General features: G+C 36.9%; 1 protein-coding gene and 1 long non-coding RNA gene across 6 annotated transcripts in view; one reads left to right on the top strand and one right to left on the bottom strand.

The window, feature by feature from the left end:
* The window catches only part of EYS (eyes shut homolog), a 797842-nt gene that overhangs the window by 710434 nt on the left and 62973 nt on the right, over positions 1 to 24435 (top strand). The gene's annotated exons all lie outside the window — the stretch shown is intronic.
* LOC135298260 (uncharacterized) lies at positions 19527 to 23882 on the bottom strand. Its single transcript, XR_010360273.1, has 3 exons — positions 23751 to 23882; positions 21265 to 21333; positions 19527 to 19566 (listed from the first exon to the last, which is right to left on the bottom strand). It is a non-coding gene; the product is annotated as an uncharacterized LOC135298260 (long non-coding RNA).

The raw sequence follows: 24435 nt of genomic DNA, 5'->3' as shown, positions 1-24435 counted from the left end.
TCTGACTTAATAATTTAATAATGATGATTTAATCAATATTATGTCCCAGAGCCACATCAATATGTACAAGAATCCAGCACCTCAAGGATATGTTACCAAGAGGAGACTTACTTGATTCAATTATTTATAATGGTAGTGTGTCAATAATCCTGATTTTTTTAATGAATTATTAACATTTTTCCCTCCTCACTATCTTCCTGCTTTCTGGAAGGAGTTAATTATTACAGAGCTTTCAGCTATTACAGTGATCTTTAGCACAGAGGATTGATATAATGATAGCATTCCTGAAGTGTTATACCACTCTTCCTAGAAGAATTTTCCAATTAAAGCATTTAAATATAGGAAGCTAATTTCCTTCCCACTCCACTTACTTGGGAAAAAAAATATATATTAACAAATTAAATAGTTTTGTTTGGCTCAGTTTTATCCTACAGAAGGGACAATGAGGGTTTTTTCTTTCATCTGTGAACATTTTACCTTTTGCTACAAGCAGTCACCATAGCTACTGGCAAATAGCATTATGTTTGCCTGATTTTCTCTGGTTTGAATACAGTTCTTTTTCAAGGAAAAGAAAAATAATGTGGCTTGATTGTTTTCAGAGAACAGAAATCTTATGTAATAACCAATTAGTTCTGTCTGAAAAGTCAGAGTCTCTGAAAAAGGGAGGGCTCTCCTTTTTTCTACAGAGAATGTCACTGTGAACCTTTGCATCTGGTTTTAGATACCTGAATGCTTCAAAGATTTTCTCCCATTAAGTGCTTTCATCTATGTTTGACTCAGCTGGAAACAAATTTGCCACAGTACAATATTAATAATTATTCAGTTGTCAACATTTGCAATTTTTTCTGTCTCCACCTATTTTCTCAATTTAGACAAACTTTAAGTTGTCTCAGACAGTAATTCAGATTGCTTGCTTTCAACAACTTCCTAGCTCCAAGTGGTGTGTAAAATTAGCTGGTACTTTCATTTTGACTTATGGATTTTCCTAAATGCATAAGCACAACAATCTGTGCATGTTCAGAATTATATAGTACAAGAAGCTAGATGCACACTGTACTGGCAGTTCTTTTTCCATCTTCAAATTTTCACAGGTATTCTTCACAGAGGAAAGCTGCTTAATTGATGTGGTTTAAATTGGGATAAATGTATTTATTGATTTATTCATGGTGTATAATTATTGATTTATTAATGAAGAGTGACAATAAGTGAGCGAAGAATTCAGGATCAGTATCAGCAATGCCACTGATAAACCACAATATCAGACACTGCAGCATGTTAATAAACATGAAAAAATTTCCATGAAACTTTCTCTAAGTTATTTATAACTTAGGGAAATTTATAACTTAGTTATTTATAACACGCAGGGTGTGCACAACCAGTTCCTCACAGGCGGTGTGGATTTTGCAAACACTGAGAAGCGTGGGTCTGCCCATCCTGTGGAGATGTGGATGCTGAGCATGTCAGGACAAGGAAGAATGTCCTTACTCCTCAGTAGAGTATGTTTAGATTAGATATTAAGAAAAAATTATTTACTGTGAGACTGGTGAGGCCCTGAAACAGAGAAGCTGTGTACGTCCCACCCCTGAAAGTCTTCAAGGACGGGATGGATGGAGCTCTGAGCAACTGGGCTAGCGAAAGGTCACTTTAAGGTCCAACCTAGGTCATTCTATGATTCCAAATCCTTCTGTAGAAGTACTTTTCTGCATATTTGACTGTCAAACATAGGTGAATTATTGACTTGGTCTAGCTGTGTAACTTTCACAGAATTCACAGATTTCACAGAATCACTAGGTTGGAAGAGACCTTCAAGATCATTGAGTCCAACCCATACCCTAACACCTCAATTAAACCACGGCATTCAGTCTTTTTTTTAACACATCCAGGGATGGTGACTCCACCACCTCCCTGGGCAGGCCATTCCAGAACTTTATCACCCTTTCTGTAAAAATTTTTTCCTAATATACAGCCTATATTTCCTTAGGTGTAGCTCAAGATTGTGTCTCTGGTTCTGTCAGTTGCTGCCTGGAGATAGAGACCAGCCCCCACCTGATTACAACCACCTCTCAGAAAGTTGAAGAGAGTGATAACAGCCTACTTAAGTAAAAAAAAGAGAATTACCATCCTTTTTGATGGTGCAGTGAAGGAATCAATGTCTTAGCACGTCATGTGCACCGTACAAAACATCAGAAGCAAGGCATCTTGGTAATATCTGATTTAGTTTTGAAGTACTATCTTGCTGATTGGACAACTATTAAAAAAATACAAAAAAAAAAAAATTGCACTTAACAATCAATAGAGGAGCTGCAAAAACTGTTTATGGGCATTAAAATGAGTATGTACAGGATCAAGTTTTATGAAGAAGTCTGATCATCAGAACCCATTGTTTAAAAATAACTTTGAAGGAGATTTTAAAAAATAATTCTGTAGCATCACATATAGTGTAACGGTGCAATAAACTACCACAAGAAGGACCAGAGAAACATAGTCTGACATATCAAATTATCTATGTATAGCTGCAGAAAGCATGCAGAAAGTGGTAATTTAACATTTCTAAGACAAACTGTAGCAAAATACACTTGCATAAGCATTATTATTTAAGGTATCTGTCATATTTGTTTTCCCAATTAGATACACACCTAGAGTTCAAAAAGAAAGGTGTCACATAAACTTGCCCTTGTCTGGTATAAATTTCCAGTTCTAGATGAACTCATTCAAAGCTCTGACAGATAATGCTGGCAGTGCCTGTTCAAGCTGTCTGTTCCACTTCTGTGTTGGATGAAGGAATATACGCCTGCATCTCATCACCCAGTTTGGCATTTCAGTGTGAGCCAGGTGGGTTTGTATTAAGGTACTGAGCTGTGAAGAGAAGCAACCGAACCATGGTTACCCATTCTGTCCTACAGATTGTCCTGAGGCGGTGCTGCCTTCAATAGGGGATGCTACTGACACCCAGGGGTTGAGACTCATGGCCAATTTGACTGATAATGAAGTACATGAAAGTCAGAGATCAGAGAAGCAGAACAGTAATTTACCTTCCCTTGTTGGGGGTTTTTGCTAGATTTAGCAGAGTTTTTTTGTTAAGCCTTTTTTTATTATTATTTTTGGTTTAGCCATAGCATATCCTGTAAAATGCCTTCAGTCCTTTTAACTGTTCCAACATAATTTGTGCTTTCTGACACATTTGCAGCAAGAAGGTATTGGCTGGTAATATTTGCAGTCAGTGAAATTCACTAATGTACCTCTGTCTTTCCTGAGATAGAGCAGTGTCACTCTTCTCTCAAGGCAGCTGGTATAGCCAAGGGTTTAACCTTCTGATGATGTCCCACATTTCATTCTTCTTTCAGACTTAATACAATGCAACACTGCATTTAAAAGCTGAGGTTTTGTGTCTGCTAAGAAATATTGCACTACCTTGCTGGTTTTCCTCTTTTCTGACAATAACTTTTAGTTATTGTCATTAAAATATAAAGAAGAGTGTCATATGTGTATGGTCTAATATTCTTTCATATAATGTGAAAAACAGAAAGCAGCAGATATGAAAATAAATACTGTTCTAATCTACATGTCTGTGGTGTTCCACTCCTGAGAGAAAAGGAACACAAGATTTGTGAATGCCCATGGTTGAAAAGGAACAACAAATGCCAGAGGGTCAAAACCAAAAAAAGCTTACGTCACGGAAATTGGAATAAGTTAGTCCCATATCTTCTAGTAGTAATAGAAATAAAAGAATTTCTTTAAAACGGGGAAGACAAAGTAAAGGATATCACTAGTCCTGGGTCCAGCATCAATCTGGCCAATAAGGTGTTCACGGTCCAGGGGGTGTCACTAGGGCTTTTTTAGATAAGTTTCCCTACCCTGAAGCTACAATTCTCCATACAACTGAGTTATCATGCACACATTCTTCTACACCTATCAGGAATGCTATTCATGAGACCAGGTAGCTCAGAGCCCCATCCAACCTGGCCTTAAACACTTCTGGGGATGGGGTATCCACAGCCTCACTGGACAACCTATCTTAATGCTTCACCATGCTCTGAGTAAGGAATTTCTTTGTAACATCTAATCTAAACCTGCCCTCTTTCAGTTTAGAACCATTGCCTCTTGTCACTATTTGCCCACATAAAAAGACCTTTTCCCTCCTTTTCATAGGTCCCTTTAATGTACAGGAAGGCCACAGAGAGGCCTCCCCAAAGTCTTTTCTTCTCCAGGCTGAGCAACATCAACTCTCTCAGCTTGTCTTCATAGGGGAAGTATTCTCCTCTGGTCATCTTTGTGGTCTCCTCTGGATCCACTTTAACAGGTCATGTCTTTCTCATGTTGAGGACCCCAGAATCGGATGCAACAATCCAGAGGGCAGAGGGGAGGAGAATCCCCTCCCTTGACCTGCTGGCCACTCCTCTTTTGATCCAGCCCAGGTTGCCACTAGCCTTCCAGGCTGTGACTGCACACTGCTGGCTCAGGTCCAACTTTTCATCCATGAGAACCCCCAAGTCCTCCTCCACTGGTCTGTTCACATGCAGCTCTTCTCCCAGGTTGTACTCATGTCTGGAATTATCCCCACCCAGGTGCTGCACCTTGCACTTGACTTTGTGTTGAACTTCATGAGGTACCCAGTTCTCACTCTGTCACTGATGAAGACCCTGAAGAGCACCAGTCCACAGTAGAGCCCTGAGGGACACTGCTCCTCACCAGCCTCCACTGTGACACAAAGCTGTTGAGCACAGCTCCTGTGTGGTCATCCAGGTCACCCGTAGACTCTGGTTGCATATATCTAGCTAGTCCCTACCTACTAAACAGACCACACATCTAATCCATTTCTCTCCAATTTGGAGATAAGGATGATCTCAAGAACCTTACAGAAGTCTAAATAGGTGTCATCTGTCAGCCTTCCCTTGTCAACTGTTGCTGTCACTCTGCCACTGAAGGCCACCCAATTGATCAGGCACTATCTGCCCTTAGTAAAACCATCCTGGCCACCTTGGGTCACATTCTTGTCTCTTCTGCACCAAGAATATTCTAAATATACTTGGAAACTATGGATAAGACAGATATAATGTTAAATAATTTCTGCCATTGTTTTGAAACATTAATGAGATTTTTTTTTTACATAGTCATCAAGGATTCATGGCACTACGTATAGTATGCATCTATAAATATGTAGAACAAGGTCAAACTTTAGATGAGACCCAAGGACAAAAAAACAGAAAATAAATAATAAAAATGAAGTTGGACTTTCAAGTTTTAACTGGCACATCTGAGTTTATAGAAAGAAGTCATGCTCTTTCTTAGAAGCAGCAATATGATAAGAATAGTAATTTTTTGGCAGTTGCAGCTATGCAGTAAATGTCTTCCTGGGCTTCTTGTGGAGAATACTTTTCCTTTAAAAGCCCAGAGGGAATGACATATCATATAGCAGAAATATGTCAAGGAAGAATTATCTGGAAACTATTAGAAAGACCGAGCTGCAGTGTTTGAAGAAGAGCAATGTTACAGAAATAATACTTTTTCAAGCATGTTGCAAAATTTAAAAGGCTGAAAAAGTTTTTAAAAACTTAGAATCTAATTAGTGAGAGGTAAGATAGATGTGGGTTGTTGTCATATACATTTGCATAAAAATAATTGGAAGTCATGTTACCAACTGCAACATTTAAAAGAACATAGTGCTAAAACCTGAAGGTTGATTCAGCTTCTCTGGGGCTGATGGGAGAAGATGCTGAAATATGACAAGCCAGCATAACAGATAAGAAGGAACAGTCTCAGACAAATTATTATTAATTAGTGTAAAATATAAACTGAAGCCCTTGGGAAACTGAGATATTTTGTTTCTTTCATAATTTAGAAACATTGTGAATATACTTCCTAAGACTAGACAAGGTATTAAGAGTTGGAGGTACCTATACTATTCACTCTTACCTTGACTTTACCAACTACAGCAAAAAAGGTTTCAAAATTTAGAAATGGTATATTGCAAGGAATGTTGCCATCAATATATGTTTTTCACCAGCCAAGGTCAGCGATCAGTTCTAGCAAAATCTTTCTAGACTGTTCAGTCTGTGAAGTCACTAGGTCAAGTAAAGTCAAAATATTCCTTTATCTCGGCTGAACGTAACCAAATGTTAACCCCAGGCTGTAAACACATTTTTATTTTGTAGATGCCAGTTTATTAGTCCCTGCATAATGTAGTTGCATTCTTGAGGCTATTTTTTCTTCACAGCAACTTGCTTGAAATGTCTGTGGAACTACTAACAGACCATAGAAAAACGAATTTTGATTGATGCGGTTTTCTGAATCAACTGGCTACTGCAAAAAGAAATCAATGTTATTAATTCAGGATCTCCCAGTGCCCCAGAGGATTGTGTTGTAGGAGAGAAGCAGGATTAGAGTCTGAAATGGTCTGGAGAGGGTTATGTAGTGGAGCCTTTTTGTTCCTCTCAAAGGATCTGGAGCCTGTGGAAACAATTTCACATCATTACTTGCACCACTGATAGCTGTGGCATTTTACCTTCCGTTCTGCTTGTTAATTACAGATGAGAAGTGCCAGTTTTGAGGGAGTATTTGATGGTGAGAAGAAAGTAATAATACATATTCCGCTTGAGAAATCCCAACTAAGGGTTGTAATTCTTGACAGTTCTTGGTAAAGGGGCCGTTTTTTATCAATTGCTAATTTGTCTTGAAAGTGTAAGTGTTTTGGCAAGCTGGGAATCAACTAATAACAGAAAGTTATTACTTGACTCCTGGTCCTGCAGATTGAAGTTTTTTACACTCTACTGATCATTGCTTATTTATTTTTCTTTATTTTTCATTGGCTTTATTATCTCAGGGTAGGGCTGAGTCTGCTACAGTGAAAATCAGATTAGAAACAGTTCGCTTGATCTGATTCAGTTTTCATGAAAATCCTTCAAATAATACATTATTACACATTACATCTGACATACCTGAAGGTGTGACCCTGATCCTGTTCTGACCTGCTCAACTTATATGCACCCTTGGTAATTCCACCATGCTTTAACTCAATGTAAATTGGACTTCTGCTGCAACAATCATAAATGTTCTTAATGCCATCTTGAGTTTTTATGTAGCCTGCATTCTACCAATTTTGCTCTAAATGGTTTCTGCCTCAAGGTTGATTATAAAATACTTCCTAACAGCTTCCTTACAATTTATTTTTTATATTAGAAAAATAAATTTTCTTCAATTCAGGTCTATATACTTTCTTTCCAAGGAAGCCTCTGAAATATGTGGGAAAAAAATGACAATGCATTTTTAAAGCTTCATTTATAAATGTGTTTACCTAAAAACAGACATTGCGGTTTGCAATACTATATCAGTAAAGGATCTTACAAGTTCCAAATTACTTAAAAAGCGGAAGCAGAGGAATAGAAAAACAATTTTGTTTTAGAATGAGAGGTTGTAGGAGAGTATGAGAGGTGCAGGTATTCTGTGGGCATATTGTGTTTTGCAGGGAAACTGTCAAAACTCTTAAGCTATGTGATGCTGGTTTAGTGCTCAAATATGAAACCTCCTCAGAAGACCCAAGTAGTAAAGAATCATCATTATTGATTCAGCAAGGAACACTCATCTTCTTAAATCACTTCTGGTTAAATATCTTTTTCTGATACTAAGGGATATGGAAATTTTTTTTTGAATGACAACTGGGGCATGAGTCTTAGTTGCCTTAGTTGCTAAGCTATTAGACATTTGCTAGATTCAAAAATACATATGGCAGATTTACACATGAGTAAACTACTGTCTGAAAAACAAGAGAGATTGTTGCAGTTCTGCTTGCACACCCAAATAAATTATCATTTTCTGTCCAAATGTTCAGTCCTCTTTCAGCCACTACTGTTTTCCTTCCTAAAAAATCCACCCTTCAATGGTAAAGAAATGTATCCTTTAAGGATATTTTTCAGTTTGATTTATTATCTTCAAGAATTGTGCTTTTGTGTTCAATAACTTATGGTGAGCTTCACACATTAGAAAGACACTCAATCACTTTATTATACAAAATACAGTCAGAATACAATTTATGACCAAATTTGTATCCCCATTTCAAGTTCTTAAAAGTGAATTTTTTTGTTTGTTTTTCAATTGGGGATTACATTGGTTTTTGCTGGGGTTTTTTTCCTAAATTAAACATATTAATTAAAAGAGTTAAAATGGAGAAGTGTCATTTGTTGTATTGGAGAATTGTTTCAAAATACAGCAAAACCTTCGCTCTTGAATGGGTTTGAAGAGTTACTTCTCTTTAGAGGTAGTAGTAAAATCTTGCGCTTTTTTTTTGTTTGTTTGTTTTTTTTTTCTAACTGGCTGTGATCTTCTTCCTTAGAGCATCAGCTGAAGAAAATATTTTTTTTTCAAAATCCACAAATAATTTCTTTACCATCATCAGCTGTGTTTAGTGATTCTGAATTCCTGGCAGCCTTTTACAGAAAAGGTAATCTTCATCTCTCCAGAGGAGAGTGTAACTTCATCCAGATAGATATAACAACAATTTCAAAAGAGGAAAATTTCACATGGAATTGTCTGTAAAATCTTTTATAGATTTCAGCCCTCACTAAAAAACTAGATTTTCAGGAAAAAAAAATTCCAGTTTGTACTGCACAAAATTAATGAAAATTAATCTTAATTAGAAAGCATTAGGAAAAAAAAAGTGGATGTGGGTTTGTCTGTGTGCTTATTTCAACAGAAATATCCTTTCAACTTGTTGAATTCAGCAAAATTTGCACCAACAAGAAATTCCTTCTGAGAAAACAGAGGAAAGGGAAAACCAAGCTCTGTTCATGGCACAAGTTATGGAAACGTCAGGAAAGGGACAGAGAACATAGATTTATATCCACATGCATGGAAACAGAGATGCCAGAAGCCATCTGATTCTGTTATAATTAGAACCGTTTTGTCTGTAGTGTAGGGAAGTTTTATCAATCTTTCTGAAAAATGGATAATCACAGCATTAAGGGTTGGAATATGTTGATGAAAAATGCTACAATAAATACAGGTTAAATTCATCTTTGGATATGAAAATTTACCCTCATTAGCCTGATGGAAGCTTCAAACTTATGTTCTTTAGTATTAAAGATTATGTGTAAGATCAGTGATTAATTTATACACACACTTGGACTGGAATATTTTCTTATGGTCTTGTTACTTTTTGACAGAAGGATCATCTGTAGTTTAAATTTACAGTCTACGGGTTAATTCAGATTTGATGTAGTGACCAAAAGACAACATTTCAACATAGTTGTTGTGGTTTTTACACATGATGAATTTGCTAAATAGTACATAAAATTTGCAAGAAAGATTTATCATCTCTGATCCTGAATTATTCAATAGATTATTTAATGCCTGTTCCAGTATACACTGAAGAAACTGAAATTCAGTAAGTCACTATATGAACTTCAAGCAGAGCCTTCTGTTCTATTTTCCTTTTCCCTATTTCTCCACTCCTAAACAAAGCAATCCCTGTGGGAGAAGAGTATTCAGGAGAACATGCTGGGGTGGAAACTGTGAGCTACTGAAAATGGTTCATTGTCTGTAGTACCACGATAGAAGGGAAGATATGAAAAGATAAAAATATAAAAATCCATATAAATAGCAATTTCTCTGCTTTACACATTTGCATTAGTATTGCTTCCCTCTTAACCTTTATTCTGTTTGAAGGCTTCCTACTTCCATTAGTAGAGAAACATTTTTAAGGGATTCCCTCTTGTGAAATAGTAAGAATTATATTATTCTTTTTTAAAATAGTTGTAACTTTTTGCATCTCTTGTATAGGCAATCAAGCAGTTAAGTGTATCCAATTAGCCTTAAAATGAACCATAGCAAGTACAATGTGACAACTTCAAAATGTTTTTCAGAGTGTAAGGTTATTACACTCCGTAATGTCCTCTGTACTACACCCAATATTCTGGCAACCATTTTAGACAAGAATTAGGTGTAATGTAATAAAAACTACATTAGCTGTAAACTACAGCTTTATGTAGTTTTTGTTGTTTGGGATTTTTAAGGGAAGAGATCCAATTGTAATCAGATTGTACTGGTCAACACATAAGACTTCTGAGAACCTTGTGCATGACTGCATTTTGAAATCTTAATTATAGAAACTCAAATATATTGAAGAGGAGGCAACAGTACAATTTGAAAAAGAAAAATCTTATATTGGAATAAGTATTTGCCATTTTCTTATATTTAAATATGGAGTATCATTTTAACTGAAATATTCGACACAAAGTGTTGAGATGACACAATCATTTGTGCATCTATGAACACCGCTGAGCTTGTTACCCACCTTCTTTGCACTGAGCCACGTATTGACTCTGAATTTCATGCCCTCTGAAAGGCAATTGTGAACATCTCAGTTTTGACATGGATTAATGAATAGTGCAATGGACAGCTGGCTTAGGCATTGCACTGCTTAATGGAAAGCACAAGCAAAAGAATGAAGGAATTTCTTTTACCTTCATTCCACATTGGAATCATTCAAGCTGTCTGTACCACAACTCTGTACCTTAACACTATGGATCTGTTCTCTTGCTTTTTGCTGCCATCTAGTGCATTTTATAGCCTATAGCCGAGCTAAAATGGAAAGGCTTGTAAAAGGAGACACACCATTCAGTGTTGAGATTTATAATTAAAAATGGAGAAAAAATACACTATATTTTTTCTTACTGTAAAGACTTTTCCCCTGCTCTTTCCATAGCTCTTTCTGTATGCTGAGTAATAGACTGGGCATTTTTCAGTTATTTTGATCCTGCATCATTTGCCTCATTTAAAGAATTTCAGTACTTTACAACTTAGAATAATCTGTGATCTCTGCGATCTTTCACGTGTTAGGTATACATTTATGAATATTCTTTCAATCTTCCTGTAGAACATAAAATAATAAAAATTGAACTATTTGTGAAACATAAAATGCTGGGGAAATGGAACATTCTGAAATTACAAGCATTCAGTTCAATAGCTGGGTGTTTGAGGTTCTGAAAAACATATCTTGCTTGGCATTTGTTTGCAAGACACAGCAAGTCTGAAAATTTGATTATGAATGCCAGTTAGCCAACAGACAAGTAAGTATTTTCAGCATTGAAAATGCTCAAAATGCAGTGAATATCCTTCACTGTCCATTTGGCCTGATCTAATGTTATTTCACCTGTGTAAGCAACTTCCATTTGACTGACTGCTGTAATTATTAATAGCTAAAATCTTTCTTGAAATTAAAGTGATTGTCTGTCAAGTTGCCAGCGTTCTTAATTTTTCCTTATAGCTATCTTAATAAGGAGAGAAATGAGCAATAAAATATACTCTGAAACTATAAATTGCTTGGTATCACATTATTAGCTCAGGTACTCCTGGTACACATTGCCCAGGGAGGTTTAGAGTCTCCGTCCCTGGAGCCCACAGAAGCCTTCTGGGCACGGTCCTGGGGAAATGGCTGTAGGTGACCTTGAGCAGAGGGGTTGGACTGGCTGACCTCTGGAGATTCCTTCCAACCTCAACCATTCTCAGATTCTCTCATCTTTGAACAATAAAATCTGCTTCTGGTACTTATATTGGTTCCCCTGTTTTTTAAGGGATCTGAATCTGACAGCTGCTTTTGTTAAGCGTATTTTTCTGTTTTAGTAGCAGTCCAATAATTTTAAACATTTGATAATGGCTAGTACTTCTATTAAAGGATTGCATAAAGGTGCCTTTTTCATACTTAGAACAAAAAATCTGGAGATAAGCTTATGGCTTAGTCACAAGTGTCTGTGGCTATTTCAGAAAAGAAATAAGTAAAGGGGCAAAGGAAAATAGGATGAAGATAATTTGTTTTAATCTCGTTTGCTTGATATTGCTAAGCAAAAAGATTGCACTGCTTTAGGCTCCCCTTTTGACAGAAATGCATTTTACCATTAAGACAATGCCTGACTACTCCAGGAGTTAAGAGGAAAGGGTGTTCCTTCCTGGTAAACTGTGTTAACATGTCAGCAATATCTTTAAGCTGACTGAAAAACAGACTCCTAGACTTGCAGAGAGTGTCTAATTTCTACCAACACAACTTTTGACACCTAAGGGTGTCCAAAGGACAGTAAAACTTTGCATGAGATTAACACCACACCTAAATCCTTCTCTTGATTTTATAAGGTCTGAAATAGTATTCAGTAAGATAAACATGTTGGTTACTCTAGCTTTTTCTGGACGTTTGCAAATGAAGCAAACAAATTTGAGAAGTGGGGCAACAGGAAGTCCTTTATTCTTTAACAGCTTCTTATAATATATTACAGATTGGTAGGAAAAACATAACACTAGTATGCTGCAAAATGATACTTTGCATTAACATCAGAGAAGGGTGAAGTAGTACAGTGTAGAAGAGAACATCTGAGACACTAAGATGAAGAAAAAAAAGGACAGTTTAAAATACAGAAGTGGCATAATTTTAACATCTCATGCATTATTAAATAGCCTATGATTTTGGTGTTACATTATGCCTCTGCTATTTTAGGAATAGCATAAAAAGCTGTGCAGTATTATTTCAATAAAGCTTTTATGTAACTGGATAAAATTGCAGTATATTACTGCAAATGTACAGAGCCTTATTGCAGTGAAGTACATTAAGATAATGCCAAACCAAGGGCATCATAATATATGTAATAAATTCTGTACAGTAGTTTTGCCTTACCATATTAGCATAAGAGCATTATTTTATTTAGATGACCATGGAGTTTACATTACAGACACTTTCCAGAATCATAAATGTTGTAAATAGTCATAACAAGATCCTGAAACCTGACTGATGAAGGCTCTCAATTGTGCTGCCTTCTACTTTGGCCTACTGCTATGGATACCAAAGTCAGAAGCAGTCAGTTCCACTCTAATAACAAATTGCAGAAGCACAAAGCATTTGTAACATGCTGGGCAGACTTTCAATTGCTAAATTTGTTCATTCCACATTTGTATCTACAATGAAATTACCAGACTTGTTTAACTTTTCAAGCATTTGAGCATCAGGAATTAATGTTGCAGATCATGCTCGAGAGGTACAAACCCTTTTGGGATGTGGAAGAGATGCAAAAACATGCTCAGCAGTATGAACTGTGTTAAGGAATCTGTGTGTGAGGTATGTCACTCTGCTTACACACAGATTTGGGGAGTGGGATATGAATCACTGCATCTTTCCAGATTACAGAGAAAGAAGCATATGAATTTCAAAGACTGACAAGCTATTGACATATTCAGCCTTCTTGTTTATGTCACTGAGATCCCCATAATTCATCAACTGCTCCAAAAGAGCCATTGCTGTGGTGTTCAGACATTATATTGCTCAATCTGAATATTTCTGTGTGTTAAATACCTGTTATAACAGGACCCAATCCTCAATGGTTTCACAAGGCACTGTCTGAGTGATTATTAACCTATAGCATTAACACACTTTCATGGACACATCAAATTCACTGGGAAAGAGACATGCTTTTTTTAAAATCTGGAAAAGGAGTAAGAAAATGAAGGCATAAAGATAATATTTAGCAATTTTAAGAGGCTGTTACAAGGTGGATTTGCTATTATGGCACATACTATCTCACAGTTTTCTCAGAAGGAATTAAATGGGCATAGAACCTATAGTCTTCATGTGGACTCAACAGAAAAACTGGAGTGAAGTAGATAGTAGTGTGACATTTCCATACAAACTGCAATAATTTTAGTTGACTTTACGGTCTTTCACATGTAATTTTATGTCAGTTTAGAGAATCTAAAAACAGACCTGTTAAATCAATTTCTTTCAGCAGCATTTTTACTTTCAATTTCCCCAGCTAAGTTCATCTTTTGAAAGATGAACTCTGGTATCCTTTCAGGGGGTGACCATTTTTATTCCACTGGATGTGGGTGGTCAATCTTTATTTGCAAGTTATTTTTATACAGGTTTTGCTATCATCTGCATTTAGTAATTATGACATTTTTCAAACAACTACCCTTATGAGTTGTTTTCTTTAATGATTGACAGCTATTCAAAAAGCAGTGGATGAGAATCTTTTCCTAAGATGTTACATCCAGTATATCATCATGTATACCCTTATGTTCATCTGTTTCAGCTTTTGATAAGCTTGCATGTCTGCTCATAATAGTGATACCTGTCGACTACTTATTGTCCTTTTTGTCCTTTCTGATCTGACCTAGATACAGCAGTGGCTTGAAGTTAAGTCTCAGACTATTAGGGAGTTGCATTTGATATTTTTCTAAGCAGAACTATTTTGTTCTATGCAAGATTTTTTTTTTTAAAGATTTCTCATAATAACCACAGTTCCTATTCTTTTAGGGAAAAAAATATGTTTCTTCTGAAACAAGGGTTTATTGTGGCAAACACATCAAAGCTAGAAAAGCTTGTGCAGGAACTTCAATGAAGGCAATACTATTTTAAGGAAAAGTTTTCTGGGAATGTGGGAACATCCTTAGAACTCGGACAGCCTTGTAGAGAATGTTCTGAAGCCAGTATCATACCACTGGTGTTTGGCTAGTTTGGCTGGCATTAAGGCCATTTTCAGCAAGCTAGTGAAAGGAAGTCAGGCATCCATTTGCATGAAAATACCTTTAATAAGTTTCCCTTACAAAACTTTAGGATTGCTACAAGATTACTGGTTTTGCTTCTAAAAGCTTGCATTTATGAGCCTGGCTTTAAACACAAATGCAAAAGTAATCATAGTAATTTTCTTAATTCAGAATAAAAAGGGTAATTTTTTATTCAGCAATTTTCACCTTTTCATTCCAAACAGAAATCTTTCCCTGTTGAAAGACAATAAAATAGTGTTTCTCCCCAGCCGGCCTACTAAGATTCTGAAACTAAGGCCAAGAAGTAAATGTTGCTAAATAGAAGAAGAAATATTTGTCCATTCAACTGAATCACTAGTGTTGGATGGTCTGTGAGCAAACAGCAAAAGTTGTTAAAATTGAATTTGTTTTAAATATTCACTAAGGGCTCATCTGGATCATAGTTCCACAGTGCTTCATGCTGATCTTCTTAATGCACCCAGAAAACAAAATTATACCAGTTTCACAGCTGAAAAGCCTTAACATTGAGAAAAACCCTGTCTTCCCTTAGGTGAAAAATTATTCTGATTCAAAGTTGTGTTTAGCTCCTAACTTGAATTCCTTTACTACCAAAAATTTTCATATAGTGTTTTCTTAACTCAAGTTGGCAGCGATAGCAGAGGGATCTCATCAGGTTGCTCTGCAGGTGGCATGTTGTAGTGAAGCTATTTCTGTCTTAAGTATTCTCTTTTGTGAAAACATCTAAGAGATTTGCCCAAGGTCTGAAAATCTGGGCAAGAGCAAGTATTTTTTCCCATATATCTTGTAGCATATTCTAATCCTACTTCATCTTTAGCATCAATACAGCAGGTCTTACGAGAAAGTGAGCATTAATGAACCTCAGAAGCTTTTATTCAAAAGGTAGATGAGCAGCAGTCATCCAATTTTTGGTAGCTTCATTCTTTGCTTTCTTAACAGTTTTAAAAAGTAATTTTCATTGACAACTTCCATAAAGAATGGCACATACCACAGTCATCAAAACAAGAGACTCTTCTGCCTACAGAAAATTTTTAACACTTGAATGTGTTGCTACTGACACTTTGGGACTAGACAGCAAAAATTCTGTGTAGGATGTTAGCAATTTTGTCTGCCTTGGCAGCACTATTAGCTGATTTCTAGGAAAAAAAAAAAAACATGATAGATGGAAATGTACATATACAAAATTCTAGGTAGATGTCATGTTTTCTTTTCATGTTTTTCATCATTTTCAAGCTTAACTGATAATAATGTCTTCCTTAATATTCCAGAAATGGACAATGGCCCTTTACCATTAGGGTGTGTTTGTAACCTCATCATCTCTGCACAACAGCTCTTTGAGATAAATTGCTTTAATCTGCCTTGAATGGAGACACAATCAGAAACAGACCTAATATTATTTTATTCACTATTTACTTCAAAGCATCTTAGATTATACTTAGCAGCTTTGTAAAACAGACAGGGTATGACATAATAAGCAAGACTTAATTTTCACTGCATTTACTATACAGAAAGTGGCCTTTTCTTAACTTGATTTAATTCATTATTGTGTCACAGGGCTATGACTTGGTGGTCATTATCCCCCCTCATTGGAAATACCTTGTAAGCAATCAGAGATGATTCAGAACAGTTCCTGAGTTGACTTTCCTTGTACCCTCTAAATTCTGTATTCATTGGGTCCTTTATCAGTGATAAATTCTTCTACCCCAACCTTGTTAACCTCTCCCTAAGTCCAAGATTGTACCCAAACAATAGTACCTTTATCTTATCTCGAGTTCCCATTGTGGTGTTTTAACTTAAAGTTCCAGGTATCCAGAGAGGCCTATTCAAGGGGGTTTTGGTGGTCACTGGTGGTCACAGGTGCCATCTGCCCCATAACTCGGGGTCATCTTTCTTTGGCTGGTGATAGGCCTACAAGAAGTTGCACAGTTTGCCACAGTGGGAATTTTTGTCTGGATGTGCTGGTAACCAGACCTTGCTTCTGCCAGGCCTGTTGCTCCACTTTGCACTTATCTCATAGCAAAGTACTTCTGGGGTCTTAACAGTGTTTGAGACAGGCAACTGTGCTCCTTAAGTCCTTACAAAATTGCAACTACACTATAACAGAGATATCATTTAACCCAGCATAAACATGTGGCTGGTGCATTAATATTGTTTACTTGCTCTCCTACTTATTCAAGAATTTGAACTATTAAAAATAAAAACAAAACAAACCTTATTCCGCTTATGCCAAAGAATTAAGATGTAGTTCACTAGATCCCCGTGTTTGTTATCCTTCTTTAAGTTCATGGTAAGTAGGCCAGCCATACAATATTTTCTGCTGCACTTTGGCCCTTGTCCCTGCTCAAGGTCCACTGTAACATTTTTCTGATATTATCCAATCCTTTACCTCTAAAGGCTGACCCATGGCTGTCATAGTTTGACACTGGCCAAATGCCAATGGCTCATGAAAGTTGTTTGCTCACCCTCTTTTGCTATAGTTGGGCAGAGGAGAGGGAAAAAATTAATGAAGGGCTCATGAGTTGAGATAAAAATAGGGAGAAGAACACTCTAACGCCAAAATAGGTTCAAATGTAAAGGTATAAAGTAAAATTATTATTAACATAGTCTGAGAAAAGTACTGAGAAGTAAAATAAGCCTGTAAAACACCTTTTTTCCCTCCTAGACCCTCCCTCCTTCCCACCGACAGCACAGGGAGATGGGGTATGGGGTTTTTTGGCCAGTTTGTCACTCAAGATCTTCCTCTCTTCTCTCAGGGAGAGAAGTTTTTCTCTGCTATGCCATGGGACTCCTCCCATGGGCACTCTTCTCCAAACTGCTGTGGTGTGGGTCACTTTTCCACAGGGTGCAGTCTTTTAAGGATTGGCTGCTCTAATTTGGAAGTAAGGGCTCCTTTATCTCTGGAAGCAGGGGCCTTCTCTGTCTGTTCCTTTCTCCCTGGATCACAGCTTTCTTTGGCACTCACCTGCTCTGGCGTGAGCACTTTTCCCACAGGCTGTGAATGGATCTCTGCATTCCCCATGGACTTCATGGATCACATGGGGAAAAGTTTGTTTCACCATGGTCCTCACCATGGCTTGCAGAGGAATCTCGGCTCGGACACTTGGAGCACCTCCTCCCCTTCTTTTTCCACTGACCTTGGTGCCACCATGTTGTTTTCCCTCAAGTGTCCTCATTTCCTCCTCTTCTCTGACTGGAAGAAAAACTGCTGCCCGTAGGTACCATTACCAACAAGTCCCACCAATTCAAAGATTTTTGCAGAATTCCACAGCAGCAAGAGGTTGATCTCATCTAGGTTCCACATTGGGGATAACACATATGATAAATAAATGTGTATGGAAAATTATTAAAAAGTAAATCACACTGAGAAGTAAAACACATTGAAAGAGGGAAAGATCTTAACTGTCCAAATGGAAGGATGTGGTCTCAACCAACTATTACCCTTCAGGAAAGGTTCTGGAACTTTATAGGTTCTAATATTCTCTGAAACAATTTCTGAATAATCAATTAAATGGACCAGCTCTGTGCTCAGTAACAATTATGAAAGTACAGAGTAACTCCTTAGAAGGTAAGGGTAAAATGTCATGATGCATAAATATTAATTGATAAGGCTCCATTACTTCTCATTAACTTTGTCATTTTATTCTCAAAAAGACTAGTGATGAGATTAAAAGAAAAGAAGGGAGAAGGATGATGGAAGAAATGGAATTTTTCCAGATTACTTTGAAGTTTTCTGGTGCGGAAAAGGGATGTTTGAAGAGTGACATGTCTACAACATCAGGAGAGACATAAGAAAACAAACAGACATTAATTATTTGCCTTCTAATGGAAAAAACTTGTGTACTTCATGTAAAAAAAGGAGATAAAAATTCAAAGACAGCAGAGGTAGATAATAAGAAATATTTCATACCTAGGCAGTGGAATAATGCAATGCAATGAAGATGCTGACGTAGGTTTATAAAGTGATCAGACATGTTCACATAGGAGTATCTGTTAAGGACTGGGAAACATATCTGTCTGAAGATGTCCTTTGCAGCAGGTCATGGGATGATGAATGTCAATGTTGCATTAAAATTATCCTTTACTGTGAGATGTCCACTGTCAGAGACAGCATAATGGTATCCCTTGACAGCATGCAGCCTGCCTCCCTTGTGGTCCTTTTTGTTCCTGGATTTCAAGGGCTACACCAGGAAAAGCAAATCTGTCTCCACAGATTTCCAGCCCAGGGGAGCTGCTCAGACCCCCTCAGTTACACTTCTGTATTCACAGGACATATTCACAGCTCTGTGGGAATGCCCTTGGGATTTGTACAGATTCCAGGGGAGTGGGTTTTCTGCATTTACCATCACAGAACCTGGGCAAGGAGTTTGCTGTGGACCAGCAGGAACACATTCAAAGTTGAGTATGAAAACCTTTAGGGATAGGCATCATTTCTACTCTCTATTCCTTGATTAAATGTGTTGCAGCCTGGTTGTCACACAAATCTTGACCTGCTAGTGAACTCATTCTGAGAAATTTCTGATATCAAAATGCAAAAGAATTGCTGGAAGTTAATGTCCCTTGCAAAGTCCAGATTTTCCAGTCTTTGGGGCAGATCATTTGTCCTTGAGTACCTAGCCAAATACAAACTTCTGTAGAGTGCCTGTATTGCAGCTCCTGACACTGCAGCTCCCAGACACATTTGGAATTTGTCACTTACTCAGTGGGGTGGGTTCACCCTGGCCAGCAGCTAACCGCCAGCTGAGTTACTCACTTACTGACCTCCAGAAGGATGGGGGCAAATGGAAGGACAAAAACAAGAAAACTGGTGTGTTGAAATAAAGACAGTTTAGTAAATTAAGAGAAACAAAGGGAAAAAAAATTATGCAGAAGCAATCATTTACCCCCAGCAGACCAATGCCCAGCCAGCCTCCCAGCAACAGCTACTTTGGAAAGATGAGCTCCCAGGTTTCACTGCTGAGCACAGTCCCTTAGAATATGAGACCGGTTCAGGTCAGCTGTCCTTAGTTCCTTCCCAACTTCTTGCCTTCTCCCAGCCTGCTCAGAGTGAGAAAACATAAAACATTACTCTGTACAGTAGGTAAACATTGACACTTTAACACTGTTTCAGTTTCAAATCCACAATACAACACCACACCTTCTGCTTTGCAGAATATTAACTCTATCCAATATGTCTAACTGGAATAAATGTTGAGAGCTTGATAATCTGATCTGTTGCACCTCTTTTCACTTCTTTTATCTTTGCTGCTCACAATAGTACAAAATAGGAAACATTACCAGTGTAGTAAAAGAGAAAAATGGTGTGTGCTTCTGCTACCCTGTATTGTTTCAGGGGAGAAAACATAGCCTGGTGTCACGGTGCTTGGCCACAGGTCAGTTCTTTGAAGCAAAAATATTCCATTTCAGGAATTCATGTCACGTAAGCTAAAAGGGAGTATAGCTTTGCCTGCCTGAAGGAAGGGGTCTGAGTTTCTCTGGTGAATTGGTAAGACATGTCAAAAATGACTCAGATAGATCACCAGTTCTTTTTCATATCTCATAAAACAAAGCGTGTGTGATACTGCCTCGTCAGCCACAACTCGTGCTGGGAGATCAGTGGTTTTCATTGACAGGTCAGAGCACAGCTGTGCATCCTGAGAGCCTCTGTGAGCATTGAGTTGATTTCTTCTGAGACAGTGGGAAGGGATTTTTTTTCTTGTCATCAGATTGGCTGCAATAAATTTTGTTTGGGGGCTTTCTCACAGGGTCTCTGGTGTGCATTCACAAAGCTCTGTTGTTGCACTATGACAGGTGGTAGGAATGTGCTGAGGTTACACTCTTGTCTTCAGACAAGGCTGCATTTCCTGGCAGGCAGGAGTGCACGGTGACTGCAGAGCAAAGTATTTGTTGAAATTATGATGAATGAGGGATGAAGATTGTTAATAGCTTGGGTAGTAAGAGGATGATGCCTTTTCTCCAGCATACTTAACCTTCATAAAACAGGACGTAATACTATTTCAGGCACTGCCTGCAACTCTTTGAGAATGAGAGAGTGCACATTAGTGGCCATCCCCTGGCAGGTGGTGACGTAGGAGGAAGGAGTGATTAATGCACTTTTTGTGATCCTTTGTGATTTATGCTCGTGATTCATAGGTGAATTCATGGTTCTAGTGCTCTTTGCGTCTTACTGAATCACACTGCCATAGCTATACAAAAAAAAATTTATAAATAACAAATAGAGTGATAAAGAGCTTCAAAAAATCTGGTTTTCTTGTCTTCCCTAAAATTTGAGATTTATGGAGTCCTGTGTTAAATAGATTAGCTTGCCTTTTTGGGGCATAGCTGCACCACTTTGTAGATAAAGGTGACCCTTAGATAAAGTGGACAAATATAGCAATATCTTTCTTGCCGTTGTATATATTATATACTTTTTTAAGTCGTGTCAACCATTATTTAAGTATCTTTCACTTATAATTTCTTTTTGTACAGCTTCAATTATTCTTTGTTTAGTGAAATCACTCCATGTCTATTTTTTCTGGTTTTAGCATTTATTACAGGTAATTCCACTGTGCATGAGCTAGTCTTTAACAGTAACTGTAATTAATGTCATATATAGGTAGTATAGTACTGCTTTAATAATAAAAAACTTAACCTTCCCTAAAACATCTGAAGCTGCATGGTTTTCTCTCTGCACAAGTGATGCTGCCATAGCTACCATCTGTGGAGCTGAACAGTTACAGCAGCAGAAAATCTTACCATAGAAATACACGAGCAATGAATCACTCCATTCTTCCAGAACTGCGATTTCCCATCTCACAGAAAGTGCTGGAACACAGGAAGCACATAAATGATATCTTGTCACAAACAGTCCTTTAGATAGTACTAGTAGACACAGAATTATGTTACACACAGAAAATACACTTAAGGGTAGCCATATGAATTACAGGAATTTCTGCCAGAAATTATTTTGTGCACTGTAAAATCTTGGAGGATTCAAGCCAACAACTGCAACACAAACTGTTCTTGCTCTCCTTTCTCCACAATTATCATGCAGATTCAATCCCAATGGAAATATTGTCTTTTAATCTGCATTAGCAAAAACCTCTGCCAGAGATCCCCATCCCACAATCACTGCGAGATAATTTTTACTTCAGCTTGACAAATGAAAATATGATGAATATTAACATATTTTAAAATGGTTCAGTTACTCATCTCTTTAACAGCTTTAAAAAGAAATCAGTGTAGGTACAATAGGAAAGTGAGATTTTAAAAGGAATTTGCTCATCATATAATAGAAGATAGTAGTTAACTCCAGTGTTTATCTTATATTTGAAATAGTTCAGCAAAAAATAATAAACACTAATAAGTGGTTATAATCAACTATGGTTTATATCAGTTCTAACAAAAGATCTCTTAAAGACCTTATCTCACAGACGATACAAAGTCAAACTGGCCTGATTATATCAGTGGTTATGATATTCCACTACTACATTGAACATATAAAATGTTCTAAGTGAATGTTAACAAAGTTAGGATTTTACACATTTAATTTAAAACATTTTAAAGCAAGCAAATAATAAACTATATTTGGTTTTGATGACATTTTTTCATTTACTGTTTTTCTACCACTGAATGCCCATCAATTTAGCATAGAAGATATACATGGCAGAGTAAACAGTTCAATGGTAGCTGTGCCTCAGCAGGAATTCCCACCTTCTAGCATCCTTTTCTTCAATATCCAATACACAACAAAATGTAATTATCAACTCTGCAGACAAATCTAATCTTTCTTATTTTGATTTTGGAGTAATTTGATTTGTATCATATCCTGATTTGTCACACAACAGTATATTTTTTAATATTAACTTTTCAGAATTATATAGCCTTGAGTAAAGGAAGAACTTTTTTTCTTTTTTCAAAGAGAAGAAGCACATGCATCAAAAATTCAGCTGTTTTACCAACTTCTGTAGCTCCTAAGTGGTTTCATAGAGATCATATCATTGTCTGCATTAAAGCATGTGCTAAGATAATGATCCTCATGAAACTGTCAACTGGTTCAGACAAGCTGAACATTCACACTGTGATCTGACCCTGCCACACGTTAAACAAGATTATGTTGGAATCTCAGTTACGGGTGGGAGCTTCAAGACAAACATTCTTTTATGTGAAAGTTATTCAGATATGGTAGGACCTGGACTCCAGAGAACTACCTTCCAGTTCTGAATGTCTTTAAAAAGCTGCAGAAAATCCCCTCACATCCGGAAATTGAATCAGTTGACAAAGAAAATATTTTCATTTTTGAGTTGTGTAATTCATTTGGATAGCACAGATGACACTTGTGTTCTTAAATTTTACACTTGTAAAGTAAGAATGATACATAACCTGAGATTCTATCAAATTTTCAGGATTCCAGGGAAATTTATGGTACAGGTCTGAATTAACTTTTGGACTGCAGACCCTGGTTTGGGTCAGCCTTTAAATACCCAAGTGTCTTGGAAGTTTTCTGGGAGCATTTTTCACCTTCTCTTTAGAAACCAAGAATGTTGAAGCCAACAGTGGAAGCATGGAAGAGTCTGTTGTTCTGAATCAGAAATAATCAGTATAACCAGAATAATTGGTATAATCTGGCCCTACCTTTGAAGAGACATTTGGCAGAAATTGGGAAAACTGAGGTTTAGTTGGTACTCCAGGGTTACTTTTTGTCAACAAATCCTTAATATTAAAGCAAAGCAGTCCAGAAGTAGAGAATGGAATTCCAGATCACCTTCTCTCAACTGAGAATTTAAATTAAATTTCTGCTTTTAATTATGTCTATTTGTGTTACAGTGTGTGAAAAGTTGCGATTTTCAAGATCACCTGTTTTAAATAGTGCAGTCATAATTTGGTCAAGTGAACCTGAAAGCCTGGGAAAACTCCAAGGACCTACTCTAATTACTAAATTATTCTGCAACCACAAACAGATTGTTTCTTTCACAGCCTAACTGAGGTGTTAGTTTCTCTTACTAGCTTTAATGTGCATTGCACTTATAGGAGCATTGATATCAATGAATAGGAAGGAATGGAAGGAAGGAATTCCTTCATTAATATTTCAGCCAATATGCCTTTGCAATGTATTTGTTAGAAACTAAAGGAAGTAAACACGCAGGATTAAAATTAATTTTTCCTCTTTTTGCATTAGAGCTCTGTCTTCTTTTTTAAAATCCTTTCTTTTATTTTATTTTTTTCTAATAAGGCATTCTTACTTCCTTTATGTGGCAACTTCAAAACAAATGTGACCACAAGGCATCACAGTTCATTTTGTGCTTGTTTCTATGGATACATAGCGGCCAGCCCTATAAAGCAAAATAAAGAGATAATGGTTACAGAAAAGGTGCGACTACGGTAGTTTTCATGAAGACAGAATGAGTAGTAATAAGTATACATGCTAGTAAACTGAAAAAAGCACTTAGCTTAGACTTAGCTTCCAGAATGAAACATCCCATCATGTGTTCACTGCAGGTGGTAGCAATGCTAATTAGAATAAAGTCAAATATGTCTAATTCCACTTCCATGATCTTTTCATTGTGCTGTGTAGCCACAGACACATTGAAACATTATGGCAAAAATATGGATACATTTTTTAAATCACCATCCTTGGTACTGAATCAGAAGTGTTTTTGTTAGAAGAGTACAGAATGCATTAGAGTTTATACATGAATACATAGATATATATGCATTTATACATGCATAAATATTCAGACATTAGAATGAGACAGTGTAATATCACATAGATTGTTACTAGCAATTTCTCCAGTACTTTCATTTTACATGGACAGACATCATACTGATGCACACTGGAAAATAAAAAGTGTTCAGAAGGTGTAAAGAAACTCATTTACCTTCAAAAGTTAATATTGTCACAGGCACTGCCTTGCTAAATCTTAGTTA

Source organism: Passer domesticus, chromosome 3 (assembly GCF_036417665.1).
Source record: "Passer domesticus isolate bPasDom1 chromosome 3, bPasDom1.hap1, whole genome shotgun sequence".
In the NCBI taxonomy this organism is placed as follows: Eukaryota; Metazoa; Chordata; class Aves; order Passeriformes; family Passeridae; genus Passer; species Passer domesticus.
The sequence above is the reverse complement of the archived record's forward strand: the minus strand, read 5'-3'. Positions and strand labels throughout refer to the sequence as shown.